The following is a 13,568-nucleotide window of genomic DNA, read 5'->3' on the forward strand; positions in this document are numbered from 1 at the left end:
CAGGGACAAAGCTCAATAAAATCAGCATCTGCATTCTCCTTTGAGGTAAAACATGGATGATGGGGAGTTTGTGCTCTGGCCACCGAACTTACGTGGAGATGGAGGCAGAATGGTTTTGTCTGGGGAGGGCAGATGGCGGGACAGTTCTTAAGGAATAACAGAAAAGCTTCTCTGAGGCTCCTTCCACAGGAAACCTGAAGCAATACCCAGGAGACGAGGATTGTTGAGGGAGCCAAGGAGGGGTTCAGGTAACAAAGCGATCTGTTTTTGCAAGCCTTACTAGAGCAGAGAAAGGGGAGGCCGCTTCATTTTGCCTCTCAATGGAGTTAGAATTTAAACAAATTTTTGTTTAATACCAGTTTCAAATAACAACCAAGATAAACCTCTGAGAGAAATCACAACATAGTATCAGGACTCTAGGGGGTGCCTGGGTGGCTCAGTCAGTTAAGCGTGTGCTTTCTGCTCAGGTCATGATCCCAGGGTCCTGAGATCGAGCCCCACCTCAGGCTCCCTGCTCAGTGGGGAGTCTGATTCTCCCTCTTCCTCTGCCCCTGCTCTCTCTCTCTCTCTCTCACGCGCTAATAAATAAAAAAATCTTAAAAAAAAAAAAAAAGACTATAAGGACTCTAGTCCTAAGACAATGAGACAGGTAAGGAAAACACCTTCAAAGAAAGGTACTTAGGAAAATGGGAACAATAGGGAAATTTATGTTTGATCTAGGCTCTTTGAGCCAATTACGCAAGTCCAGGATAAAGGGTGGGACCCTTATCAGTGATCTGTGGTGGGTGGGAGGAAAGAAGAAAAGGGCCTTAATGTGAAGCCTCTCAGGAGACACAACCGCTGAAGAGAACGGAATTTATAAAGCTATCAATTCAATCTATTCAGTCTAGAATTCTACTGGTGAGGGTTTCCGGTCCCGGGGCAAGTCCTCAGAAGTAGCCAACGACGAATGAAGAACGCGTTCATAGTCAAGAGAGGCTCTGGCGACCCCGGGCAGTATGCGATGGACAGCCAGGGCAGAGGCCATCTCAAAGGAGAGTGCGAAGCTTGTAAGAAGCCAGGTCAGTCTGCAGACCGCTGCGAACTGTGGGAGCAGCCGTGGCAGAGCTCTGGGTGTGATGCCCGCAGCTGCCGCAGCAATCTTGCTCCGGCTTGACCCTGGCGTCATAATTACACACTTTCCCACACAACACAACACAAAAGGTGGCAGAAAGAGCTGGAAAGAGCCTGTGTCCTTGATGACATCACGGGGCCGATGAGCAGAGGCTACCAACCCTGAAGCCTGCCCTGCAGTTGGACACAAAATAAAAATTACGCTAATTACACCAACGCACCCGGTGCTGTAATCTAGGACTGTCCTATTCCAATTAGTCTGAAGCAACTGCACATCCGACAAGCTCAGATGTGTGGCCGTAGTAAGTGGCCGTAATAAGGCAGTTGCTTAACCAACTGAGCCACCCAGGTGCCCTTAACCAGTAATTCTTATTTCACTGCCAAAAGGAATAATCAAAATTTAGTTTCTGCTTAACTATTAGCAAAATTTATATCCAATCTAATCCAGTATTCGTACTCAAGATGAATTACCAAATACAATCAACTTCTTCCCTTTTGTTTCCTCCTCCGCCCTCTCCCTCATCCCCTCCCCTCCCCCCCCCGCACTCTCTCTCTCTTTCTCAAATAAATAAAATTAGTTTTATTCTTAAAATTGTAGAGATACTTTTCAATCTGGAGGCTGAATCTCGAAGGTCCACGACTCAATTTTCTCCAATTTGGGGCTTTAGTTGTTCATATTCAGTGTATATAATAAGCTTCAAGGAGGGCCTAACCTGTGTCCCAGTGTGGTCTTCCGTAACTTTTTGAAAGCATATATATATATATTTTTTAACCTGTAATTCTTTTTTTTTTTAAAGATTTTATTAATTTATATGAGAGAGAGAGAGAGAGAGCACAAGAGGGGCAAGGGTCAGAGGGAGAAGCAGACTCCCTGGACGTGGGACTCGATCCCGGGACTCCAGGATCATGACCTGAGCCGAAGGCAGTCGCTTAACCAACTGAGCCACCCAGGTGCCCTTAACCAGTAATTCTTATTTCACTGCCAAAAGGAATAATCAAAATTTAGTTTCTGCTTAGCTATTAGCAAAATTTATATCCAATCTAATCCAGTATTCGTACTCAAGATGATTTACCAAATACAATCAACTTCTTCCCTTTCGCTTCCATCCCCAGCACCCATCATCTCACACCTGGGTGATTGGTCTTCTCTCCTGCACTCTGCCCCTCTCGTCCTTTCTTCAACCTCAGCCAAGGAGATCCTCTCAAAACTCAAATATGACCCCAAGCCTCATCTCCTCCTCACTCTCTCCCCTGTGCCACCCAACCTTTCTTCTCCCTCTTTCCTGAATGTTCTCTCCTATCAGAGATTCTTACACATTCAAGCCCTTTTATCTGGGGAACACTTTCCTTCCTTTTTCACCTAGATAACATTTAGTCAGTCTTCAGCCTGAGCATCATTTTAAGACTTCCCTACCATAGTCAAATTCTCTTGTTATATAGACTCTCATATAACCTTATACTTCTTCCTACTACCTGTTAAATTTGCATTTTTATATTTCTGTGTGGTTATCTGGTTACTGGTGATCTGTTACACTAAACTATAAGCTTTATGAGCAGGGGTTTTATCTGTTTTTATTCATCATTACATGACCAGAGTTGAGCACAGCAGTGGATGCTTACTATATGCGCTGGATGAAAAAAAAAATGTTGGCAAACAGTTTATCTCATACACAATAGTCCCAAAAGAAACGTGAATCTTACCATTTGTTTGTTTTTCCTGGTTGTTTCCAGTGATCAAAGGAACTCCAATATGGAATCTGTGACTAAAAGATTCTTCCTTTAAAAACATGTAATGAGAAGACAGAGGTGGATCTTCTCAGCACCCACATGTTTTGGAGGCTGGTGGGAGACAATGGATGGCATAAAAAGATAGTGCCCAGAATGCAAATGTCCTATTACTGTGACCACAAGATATCAACACCAGCACCATTTCCTTCTCTTGTCACTAGAAATAGCTTCATCAAGTGAGGAATTACTCAGCCTTCTGCTTGCCCCATTCTCTGAAATTGACATCCTACACATCGCTTGAACCGTAGTAGAAACTAGAATCCTATTCAATCTAATTTCAAAGTAATGATACCAACTCTATCACTTCGTTTTCTCCTTTTTAAGGATGAGTTAAGACTCCTTCCTGAATTTTATTCTTGTGACACCAATCAAGGCATAGAGGAGTGGGGGTTGGAGGGGAGGGAAACAGTAGCTTGTCCACAAATGTTAGGTTGGAGGAACTGGTTTAATCTTAACATCTTAGAGGAAGTATCCAATGGTTATAAAATCTTCTGGGAAAAACTGACTTCATTTTCATTTTCTGAGCCCCCCCGCCACTTTTTTTTTTTTTAATTTAATTAGGTTGTTTTGTTTTTTAATGTTTTTGTAAAAGCTTCTAAGGAAATTGGAAGTTCCAAGGCAAGGTCTCTTAATCTACAGTGATAAACAAGTATTTAGTGATCATGAAACGCTCGAAAACATTTGCTAAATGTTTGTCTGAGCGTATGTTTGGGAGTGCATTTTTCTGGAGAAAGACTCGATTTTATGTCAAATTGTTGCCAGCGCCTGGTACAGTGCCTGGAATGTAACAGATGCTTAGTAAATATCTGAGTAAGAGGATGAGAAAATGAATGAATAGATACCCTTAAAGACACTGAGAAAAAATGGCTGGACAAGTAAGTTATCTGATACCAGGAAAACAATGGTGTCACAGAAGCCAAGGAAGAGATTTCAAGGAGCGAGAGTGGTTCAACTGTCATTTGTTGAATAAAGGTCGTCAGATAAGGTCTGAAAAGTGCACAGTGGATTTAGAAATGCAGTGGTAGTTGGAGACCTTTAAAACTGATAGTTTCAGTTGGGGTAAAATATCGCAGTTGGTTGGAGAATGACTAGGAATACAAAGCAAGGAACAGTGTATAGAGACAACTCTTTCATAAACCATGTCTGTAAAGAAGTAAAAAACAGAATGGAAATGAGGAGTTCCTATAGGAAGGTTTTATTTTTTTAAGATAGAAAAGACTTGAAAATACCTAAATGCCAATGGGAAGGAGCCACAGATGGTAAAGGAACAAAGGTACTAGGAAGCAGGACTGGGAAGGGATCCAGAGCCTTGCATCAGAAAAGGGTTACCTTTTCCATTGCGAAAGGAGGGAAGGACAAAGAATGGGTGCCAATTAAGTAAGTTTGAAGGTTTGGTGGTACTAATTTGAGAAAGATTCCATCTTATGGTTTTTCTTTTCTCTGAGAAAATGAGAAGTAAAATAATCTCCTGAGTGAAGGGGTACAGGGGATGGTGGACACAAAAGGGAAGGTCTTAGGTGAGCAGAAGTTTAAAACAGCTCCTGTGAAGAATGCGAGACAGGGAAGAATTGCCAGGCAAAGTCGTGAATATAAATTTGTTGTGCTACTGATGTCCTCCGATGTGTGGTTTTTCTCTAGAAAGTCTTTTAAGCAGAAAGGGGTTTCTAAGAAAATCCCTACTTCACTAGAGGCTACCTTCTCTCTTGAAATTGAGTAACTTAAATTCAGGTTCAGAATTGTGAAGATAAAATTTCTGTATATAATACAGAAATTATGGTGCATTTAATATTAAAGGTAAGAAGTCATTGGTATTATTTTAAATACATAGAAAATAAAAGTTTGCCTTTTAAGTACCTAAGAATGGCAACAGGCAAGGTTTTTTGGTACAGGGAACCAAAAATCACCGTCAAAACCAAAGCCCTAAAATAACTACTTACAGGGCCACCCAGGTAGGTCCAATTAACTGGAACAATCAGCTCTCAAGAGCTTTATCCTGTTACTTAAGGCGATAATGTCAGGGTCAACAAATCCATGACAAAAAGAGGGACCTCTAGGGGCGCCTGGGTGGTTCAGTCATTAAGCGTCTGCCTTCTGCTCAGGTCATGATCCCGGGATCCCGGGATCGGCCCGCATCGGGCTCCCTGCTCCGCGGGAAGCCTGCTTCTCCCTCTCCCACTCCCTCTGCCTGTGTTCCCTCTCTCGCTGTGTCTCTTCAAAAAAAAAAAAAGAGGGACGTCTAGAGAAAGAAATCCAGAAGAAAAACTGGTGAGAATGACTGTTCTAAAAACAGACAGACTCTCTCCTGTCTACTCCGTTGCAGATAAAGCCAAGTTCAGTCTCTCCAGTTCAGTAGTTACCTGGTCATCAAGCAGAGGTGACATGTCATGTCCAGCCCCCAAACTGATGCATATTCTCTTTAGTTTTCCCCTCCCTCTAGCCAGCAGACACCCCAAAGTAGCTGAGGGCATTAAATACCTAATCACTGTTACTTCCCTCTATGCTTCCTGGCTTGGCTTGAAACTTACCACGAGGGGTAGTTAAGGAACCAAGGGCTAAGGTGAGTACTTTCAACACTCTCCATCTAGCCAAACCCACTCTGTCCCTAAAACAGCTCAGCAGTCCAAGCATGGAAGCACAGAAGACAGCTGCTTTGGAAGGTAGTCTAAAGTGGTCGGGAAGAGCATGGTTTCTAGGGGCAAACTGCTTGGGTTCATATTCTAGAGACCTACTTAGTAGACAGAAACTGTGTTTTAGTTTCTTCATCTGCAAAATGAAAATAATGATAATGCCTATCTCATAGGGCTATTATGAAGATTAAAGGAGACAATCCAGGTCAACTGAAGAAGGTTTGGAATACAATAAGCAAACAGTGTATGTTAGCTACTATTATCGTTTCTGACCTATGGTTGCTTTTTCTTGAATAGGTTTAACAGAAGAACAAGATTGCAAGAGTCTTGTGCAGTGGTTGAAGTGATGGGAAGTGAAAAGAAACTGATAGGGGAGAGTAGCACAGTCAAGGGCCTGGAGTTCTTGAAGTATAGATGCACTGGAAGTCATTCAGTTAGGAAGCTGGGAAAATGGGCACAAAGTAGAAGAGTTTATTTTAAGCTTTTAAGGGTGAAGTTGACATTAAGTGATGACAAGGTCCAGGGAGTGGGTGGCTTTATAGAAAAGGTAAAGGTCACTGAATTTGAGAAGTTGAAGCAATCAAGAGACCAGGATATCGCCTGGGTTACCCACATGGAATTTTATGTAACCTGGCTTAAAGGTGGGACTCAGGGCAGGGAGAGAAACTGTGAGTCAGGTACCAAAGTCTTTGGAGAATGCAAGGAATGAATGAGAATGACACACATGGACAGAAAGCATCCGAAAGGGCGCCTGGGTGGCTCAGTCGTTAAGCGTCTGCCTTCGGCTCAGGTCATGATCCCAGGGTCCTGGGATCGAGTCCCATATCGGGCTCCCTGCTACGCAGGAAGCCTGCTTCTCCCTCTCCTACTCCGCCTGCTTGTGTTCCTGCTCTCACTATGTCTCTCTCTGTCAAATAAATAAATAAAATCTTTAAAAAAAAAAAAAAAAAAAAGAAAGCATCCGAAAGCAATGCAGTCTGTGTAAGCATGCGTAACGATCAGAACTGAGAAGCAAGGAAGCCAACTGCTCCTCATGATGCCAACTGAGGCTAGTTGGTGGGAAAAGACCATAGAGCCAAGGATGCTAAGTATTTTATATCGCTTAGGAGTCCAGTACAGTGATAAACTGTCCTATCCTATGTTAATACTATCCCTGTTAAGAAACACAGCCACCAAATTATTTAGAGTGCTTTCTCAAAGGATCCTGACTATCCAAGGTATCACAGTTCTATGAAGCCCCTCTCCCCCTTTTAACATGCTCTCCAGACCTCAGGAAGGATCACCTGTGTCTCTCTCTACCCTGTACATACTTTCACCATAGTACAGGTCATCCTTCCTCGCACTTATGTTTAAATGTCACTCTCATACAGGTACTTCCAGGGTTGTGGCAAGGTGTAGATCTTTTCATGTCTCTCTCTCAACCACATAGGCATGCATTAATAAATGTCATTTGTTAAACAACAGACTTCTCACAATCACCAAATTAGAAGGCAGAGCATAAAAAGAATTTTCTGCCTATGAAAATGGGTCATCAAGACTTTAAGTTTTGACTATAAAGAATGATTTTCTGGGGTCCCTGGCTGGCTCAGTCGGTGGAGCATCTGACGCTTGATCTTGGGGTTGTGAGTTCAAGCCCCACGATGAGTGGGAGATTACTTTAAAAAAATGATTTTCGAATAAGTATTAGAAAGGAGATGCAGTACTTCTTCACCAACTTGCAGCATAACATTTCTAAACACCCTCTATTAAAAGAAGTCATGGTTGAGACCTCAAAGGGAAAAAAATCAAAATTTGAAGAATAAGGTTGCTACGTGAACTTGCAAAATCTTTTACCTTCAATGTACCAAACTAAAAACAATAATGAATTAGCAACATTCCATTTGTATTCCTTTTCTAAAAACTTTTGAGGGATTTACTTGCCCTAGAGTTTAAATGTGATACTTATAAATAACCAGAGAAGGTTTTAAAATTTTGTTTCTGGTTTACTTTCAAGTGTCCCATGACTTTCTGATTTTATTATTTTGATTTATATTTATTTTATCCAAATGTCAGATTTTCCAAATCATATATATTTGACATAAATTCTTAAACAGGTGGAGTATACAAAACAAAATGAATGTATCCTAGGGTTTTATCCAGATGAAGTCATATGAAATCATAGCTGGCAGGAGGTTAGGGAGGTTGGCAGCCCAGGAAGGGGGAGGGGGTTTACTGATTTATTTATAGGGAAACAAAAAGATGAAGAAAAAAAAGATGTGAAAATAGTAGAAGTTTTAAAGAAAAAGTTTTTTGAGGTGGTACAAAGCACTACCATTAGGTACTTAAAAAAATTCTTTTTTTTTTTTTTTGAACACGTTTTGATGAACATATATTTGTCCCAAATTTAATGATAAATATCACTCCTCCTTCACTTCTCCAAAACTGTAGAGGAATAAGCCTTTAATCAATACACATAAACTTCTGTAAAAGCCTCGTAAATTGAATTATTTCATTTGAACTTATAATGTCTCGTGGGCCCTTGGCCTTATTCTCCTTTGAGTATGGGGCTTCAGGAAAGGATACATTTACACAGCCGGTGCAGGGGAATAAGCACTAAGAGAAGTGAACACCTCTCCCTCCTCATTATTGCACAGGCTGTGACTTACAAAAGAATAAAAAACTGTGTTTTCTATGAAAAGGTGCCCTGAGAAAAGTAAACTGATAGTGGAAATTCAGAGTAGTGGTTAATGTTCATCCAGTAATAATATGCTGTAATGTGATACAGAGCTTTATTCTAGTGGCAGAAATTTTAGTAGCTATGTAAATTTTACTAGCTATGTATTTTAGTCTTTAAAAGGTGGGTATGTAGGCATATAGCTTTTCCAGAATTAAGTGAGGAAAACAATATCTATAGTCATATTTAAGAATTAAAAGGATTTTGAACATTCTAGATCTATCCATCATGAATGTAAAATAACTGCCTGTCCCTTCATGTTTAGATAGACCATTGTGTTGTTCAGGGTAAGATATTTTTTGTTGATTTTCCCCAAATCCTTTTTTGATGATAACTCACAGGTTGTTGGCTTTTCTGGCCACAGCAGAACACTTAGCTGATTATCACCAGAAAATAGTCTAGAACTCTGTATAATTACTGTGTCCCCTTCCTGGGTTCTAACTGAAAGTACAGACCTCATCAGACATACTATAAATATAGTTGGGATAATCTCTTTACTTACATTATCTTACACTTAGTCACCCCAAAACTTGAATACTTTTCTGCCCATTCAGAGTTTCAAAATATCTTTCAATTATAGTTTATTTTCATCATTGATAACTCAGTCATATTTAATATTATTTGTATATTTGGAAGGATGGTATGTTTAATCACCTCCAGAATACACATGAAAATTAATAAAGATATCAAATAACATTTTCCAACTTTTGTTAAAATGAAAATCTCTACATAATTAATCAGTGTTTCCATACTTTTGCTAGTTTAAAAAAAAAAGTTTGATGCCTTATTAAAAAGTCTATGCCAGCATTTCGATTTTTACTATACCTCTTCAAGGAACAAAATGTACCACACACTTGATAACAATCAATAACAATGCACAGAAAAGATGTTTGGAAACAAAGATGACTGTTTTCTAACAGTACACTCCTGAACCCAAAAAATGTTAGCAAAATATTTTTGCACTGTTGATACTATTCTGTTCTATGTCAAATTCAAGTCAAACACAATTTTTTAAGATGTTGTATTTGTAATGTAAAATGAAGATTTGCTTAATTAATTCAACAAATATTTACTGAGCATTTACTACATGCCAGGCATTGTTCTGGGTATTGAAGATTTAGCAATGAAAAAGACAGGAATGGTTCCAACTTTTCCACTACCAAGAAGCTTGTTTTATCTTGAATCATTCATATTAAAAAATACATAAACCAGCAATAAGTTAGATAGTCATGTCATAGAATTGGGGTTGAAAGGAGCTCAGAGATCATTTATTATACGTTATCAATTCCAAGATGCACATTATTTTACAATTGGACACATCTTACAATGTGGTCAGACCAGGCTGCACTCAAGGGAGAGTCGTCACTCCTGTGCATATGCAACAAAACTCATGGAACAGTGTCAGATGCTTGGAAGAAAATAGGGGAGACAATGGTGAAAGCACTCTTAAGGATTCTTGATGATTCAAGATTCAATAAAAATATAATAGTTGAAAGTGTTCATTTCTTGTAGGAGAGGGAAACGAAATTCAGAGAGATTAAATGACTTGCCCTAATTTACAAAGCAGGGTAGGTGGTAGTACCAGAGCCCAGCTCCTAACTTCTATTCTTATTCTTTTACCAAAGTCCTCAAATATATGGAAAGAAAGCCTCTAGAATATGGCTCTAGTTTTGGGACCATGGACAAGGAACTTAATCCCTCTTTGCCTCAGCTTCTCCATCTGTAAAAAAAAAGGAGTTCAACAGACCGAACTCATGATACCGTATTAAGATAATGTATGTATAGGACTTAACACAGAGTTTGGCATATAGTTACTGCTCTGTAAAACTTAACTATTTGAGATCAAATTTTACATTTGGGAAGAAATTTAAAGTGACCAATTATCCTACAAATATTGCTCACTATTATGAAGCCCACATCTAGTTATTTGACTAAAATGCTGGAAAATAAATAGACTGGTCAAATGTTTGAACTGATTAATACAATAAAAATTTCCACCTTAACAATGCTTTGTCCAGGTCCATATGGTACTGTGCCAAGAACCCAGTAGACCTACCTGCAAAAAACCATACAAAAAACTATGATTGTCAAGTTACTAAGGACTCTACTGTGTACAAATGCATTTATAAATACAATCTGAAACAACATATAAACAAGAAAAAATATTCAAAATGTGTAAACAGTTCATTTATTTTTGTTTTCTATAAAATATGATTACAACCCTGTATATTAATACTTGTACAAGAACCACAAGTTTGGGAGGTTAAAATGTACCATAAGGAGACATGATTTGGTCAGAAGTGAGAGTATTAACTGTTCATGATCGGTAGATTACTTTATATGTTGTAAAGCACTTTTTTTATCCATTATCAACTCAGTACCTTGCATATAGTATAACTGTAAAAATAAATCCCAGGTGCTTTCCAATGTCATTTTGTTTTCTGTTCAAACGACGGCATGTTTAGAGAAGGGGTAAATGTCTACATTTCTTTTTTAAGCATTTCTGGTCAGCTCTTCTAATTTTGAGAGTTTAAGTGAAAACTCAAATTATATTCAAAATATAAAACTATGTTTTATGGGGTCAACTTGCTTTACATATTAGTTACTATATTTTTGTTATAACATTCTGTATGTATTTTTACATTATGAGTTCATTACATATTTCAGACAAATAAAAATGGTTTCAACTGAGGTTCTGAATGCAACTGATACACAGTTAAGCACTTAAAAAGTCGTTTTAACTACTAGGAAATGTTAACCAATCAACTCACATTTGTTCCTGTTTCACTTGAAGACAAAACCTATAGGCCACTGTGCAAAGAGAACTAACTGAAATGAATACATCTGTATTTAGAATTACTGTATTTGCAGAAGCCTCTCGCAATTAAAGTCTTATCCTGAGGTACAATTCTGGTGTCTTCGTGTTTCATCATGACAACTGCGCAGTAGCAAAGTGCAACAATTTTCTGAATATTTTAAATATTAGCATGTTTTCTCATACCAGTTACTTTAAGAGCTTTTGTTAAAAAATCTCACAAGCACTAACATGTTATCCAAATTTAAACCTTAAAAGAAAACCAACCCCATACTCAACATGTATAGTTCCCCTATTAATTCTGAAACTTAAAACTAACATTATTAGTTTGCTTATGTTTGGGATTTTTAAAAAACCAATCGCATACTTCATTATACACATCCTGGATATTATTCGAGGATCAAAGTCTAATGCTGAGTACGGTTGGGTCAGCAGGGAAGAGCCCTATGGCCAAATATGAGAGCCCCACGGCAAGGCGTATGTCGGCCAAAAACACAGGAACCAGACTCCAATGTGGCAGCAGCTTGACGCTACCTGCATTTAGTGGGGCGCCCCAAACCCCTGCTACCCCAAATTTCCCACCGCGCCCCACTCTCTCCGTCCTAGCCTCTGCCCCGCCCCTTCCTCCCCGGCCAGCGCCCGCATTGCCCACGCAATTCCACGGCTAAGCGGGGTGACGGAAACCAAAACCCGGCACACAAGGAAGGCCCAAGCAAGAAGTGAGGCCCCACCCTGCCTAAAGGAGCGACTCCTCTAGAAAAACTTGGCGGCAAACTAACAGGAAACGCGGAAGCGCAGTTCCTAGGACGTTTGGGGCACCCTGCCGCCCAGTAATCTCATCTTTTGTCCTTTGACAGGCCTCCTTGAAGCCCCAACTCTGAGCGATTTCCGGGCAGCTCTTGACTCGATCTCCCTTGCGGTCTCTCACTGATGGCAGCCATGATAGTTGCATCCGGGTATTTCGAGGAGTCGCCGCCAGAGTCTCCCGGAAGTGACGCGAGCGCGGAGGGATTTGCGTTCGGCTGAGGTGAAAGGGCTCCGGAAGCGGGTCCGGTAGAGACGCTGGCGGTGGCGGGGAAGGGTTGGGAGTTTTATTTATTACCACCTTCTTGTAACGGATTTTGCGTGTCATGTATTGTACCCAACACCAGCATTACCATGCCATTTGAATCCTTTCTTCACAACAGGTCCAGGAGGAAGAAATGGTATCGTTTCCATTACGGGGAAATTAAGGCCAGGAGAGGGCGAGTGATTTGTCTAAGATAATACAGCTCGTGTTGGAGCTGCTCTAATCCCCTCAGTTTGTCTGTGGAGCCAGTGCTTTACATTTCCTCTGTAATGCTTCCATTTAGAAAAACCCCAAAGCCCTGGTGCTTGCACCTGGCAGGCCACTTGTGTAAGGGCGTTCACCCTCCGCTCGGCATTGTTGCCCTTGGAGGAGTAGGGCTAAGCCGCAGCCACCGTGGTCTTGGCGGTGGACAAAGCCACCTTCGCTAGCCCAGGGTCTTGCGATTTCACTTGGTCTCCTGCCCCTTGACTCTGCACACGGAGGGTTCTTGCTGCCCTCAACCGCCGGTTAACTGAGGGAACTGGCACTGACTGTTGGGCGCTGGGAAACCTTTTAACTCCTGTCAAGCACTTGTAAAGTCAAGACTTCGGACAGCTCGAGGCCTGTCATCATTGGCAAATAGTCTCTGGCCGTAATAAAGGTCTGACAACTATTATCTTGGACTTTCCACCAAATCAGTTGTTTGTCCTGGTTTCCATTCCCTTAGAGTATGAGTGAGAACCAATACTTTGCTCTTATGTCAGCGTTAACTATAACCAGCCCTCACATGATAAAGTGTGAATAGCCACTCAGTCATTTTTTTCTTGTTTTTTTTTTTTTTTCACAGAGGCTATCAGGTGGGGAAATAGCCACACACCCCAGCACTTCCCCAGAATAGGACCTCTCAGACCCCTGGGTGTCAGAGGTCCCAGGGGCACCACATCCTCAGGGGAGGTCAGAGCCCAGTGCTAGACATCATGGGGGTGAAGTAATATTTTTGTAAAAACAAATTATGCATAGTAAAAAACAAATACATCAGAATTAAGAATGATACTATTTGAAGCGTGGCCATTTATTTTCTTCTCTCTTTATTTTCCGCATCTGCTACAATTCTTTTTAATATGGGGAAATAAATTGACCACAGTAAACCTTTCTTAATTCCCTCATATTAATAATGATGACAAAGGCATGTTGTCATATTTTGACAATTGACAGTCCTTGATACAAATTACAGAGAGGAATTCTTTTGCTTGGAAAAGCATTGGGTTTTTGTCAGGATATTATCAAAGTACAGTTTTGGTATTGATGTTTTTCACACACCTTTGTATAAAAATATACTACAGTCAGAAGTTTTTCTTCTAAAAAAAAGAGGAGTGGAGGATTTGGGACACTTGAAATTCTGGAGAACAAGTATAAAAAGCTACTTTTATTCTGCCTTCTTTGGGGTACACTTTTAAACAACTT

General features: G+C 40.3%; 1 non-coding gene across 1 annotated transcript; it reads right to left on the minus strand.

Moving 5' to 3' along the window:
• Positions 1–13,001: 13,001 nt before the first annotated feature.
• Positions 13,002–13,091, minus strand: LOC116649630. The gene has a single exon (XR_004302711.1). It is a non-coding gene; the product is annotated as a small nucleolar RNA SNORD88 (small nucleolar RNA).
• Between the last annotated feature and the right edge of the window lie 477 nt (positions 13,092–13,568).

This window comes from Phoca vitulina, unplaced genomic scaffold (genome assembly GCF_004348235.1).
Source record: "Phoca vitulina isolate PV1807 unplaced genomic scaffold, GSC_HSeal_1.0 scaffold48, whole genome shotgun sequence".
NCBI classification, from domain to species: Eukaryota; Metazoa; Chordata; class Mammalia; order Carnivora; family Phocidae; genus Phoca; species Phoca vitulina.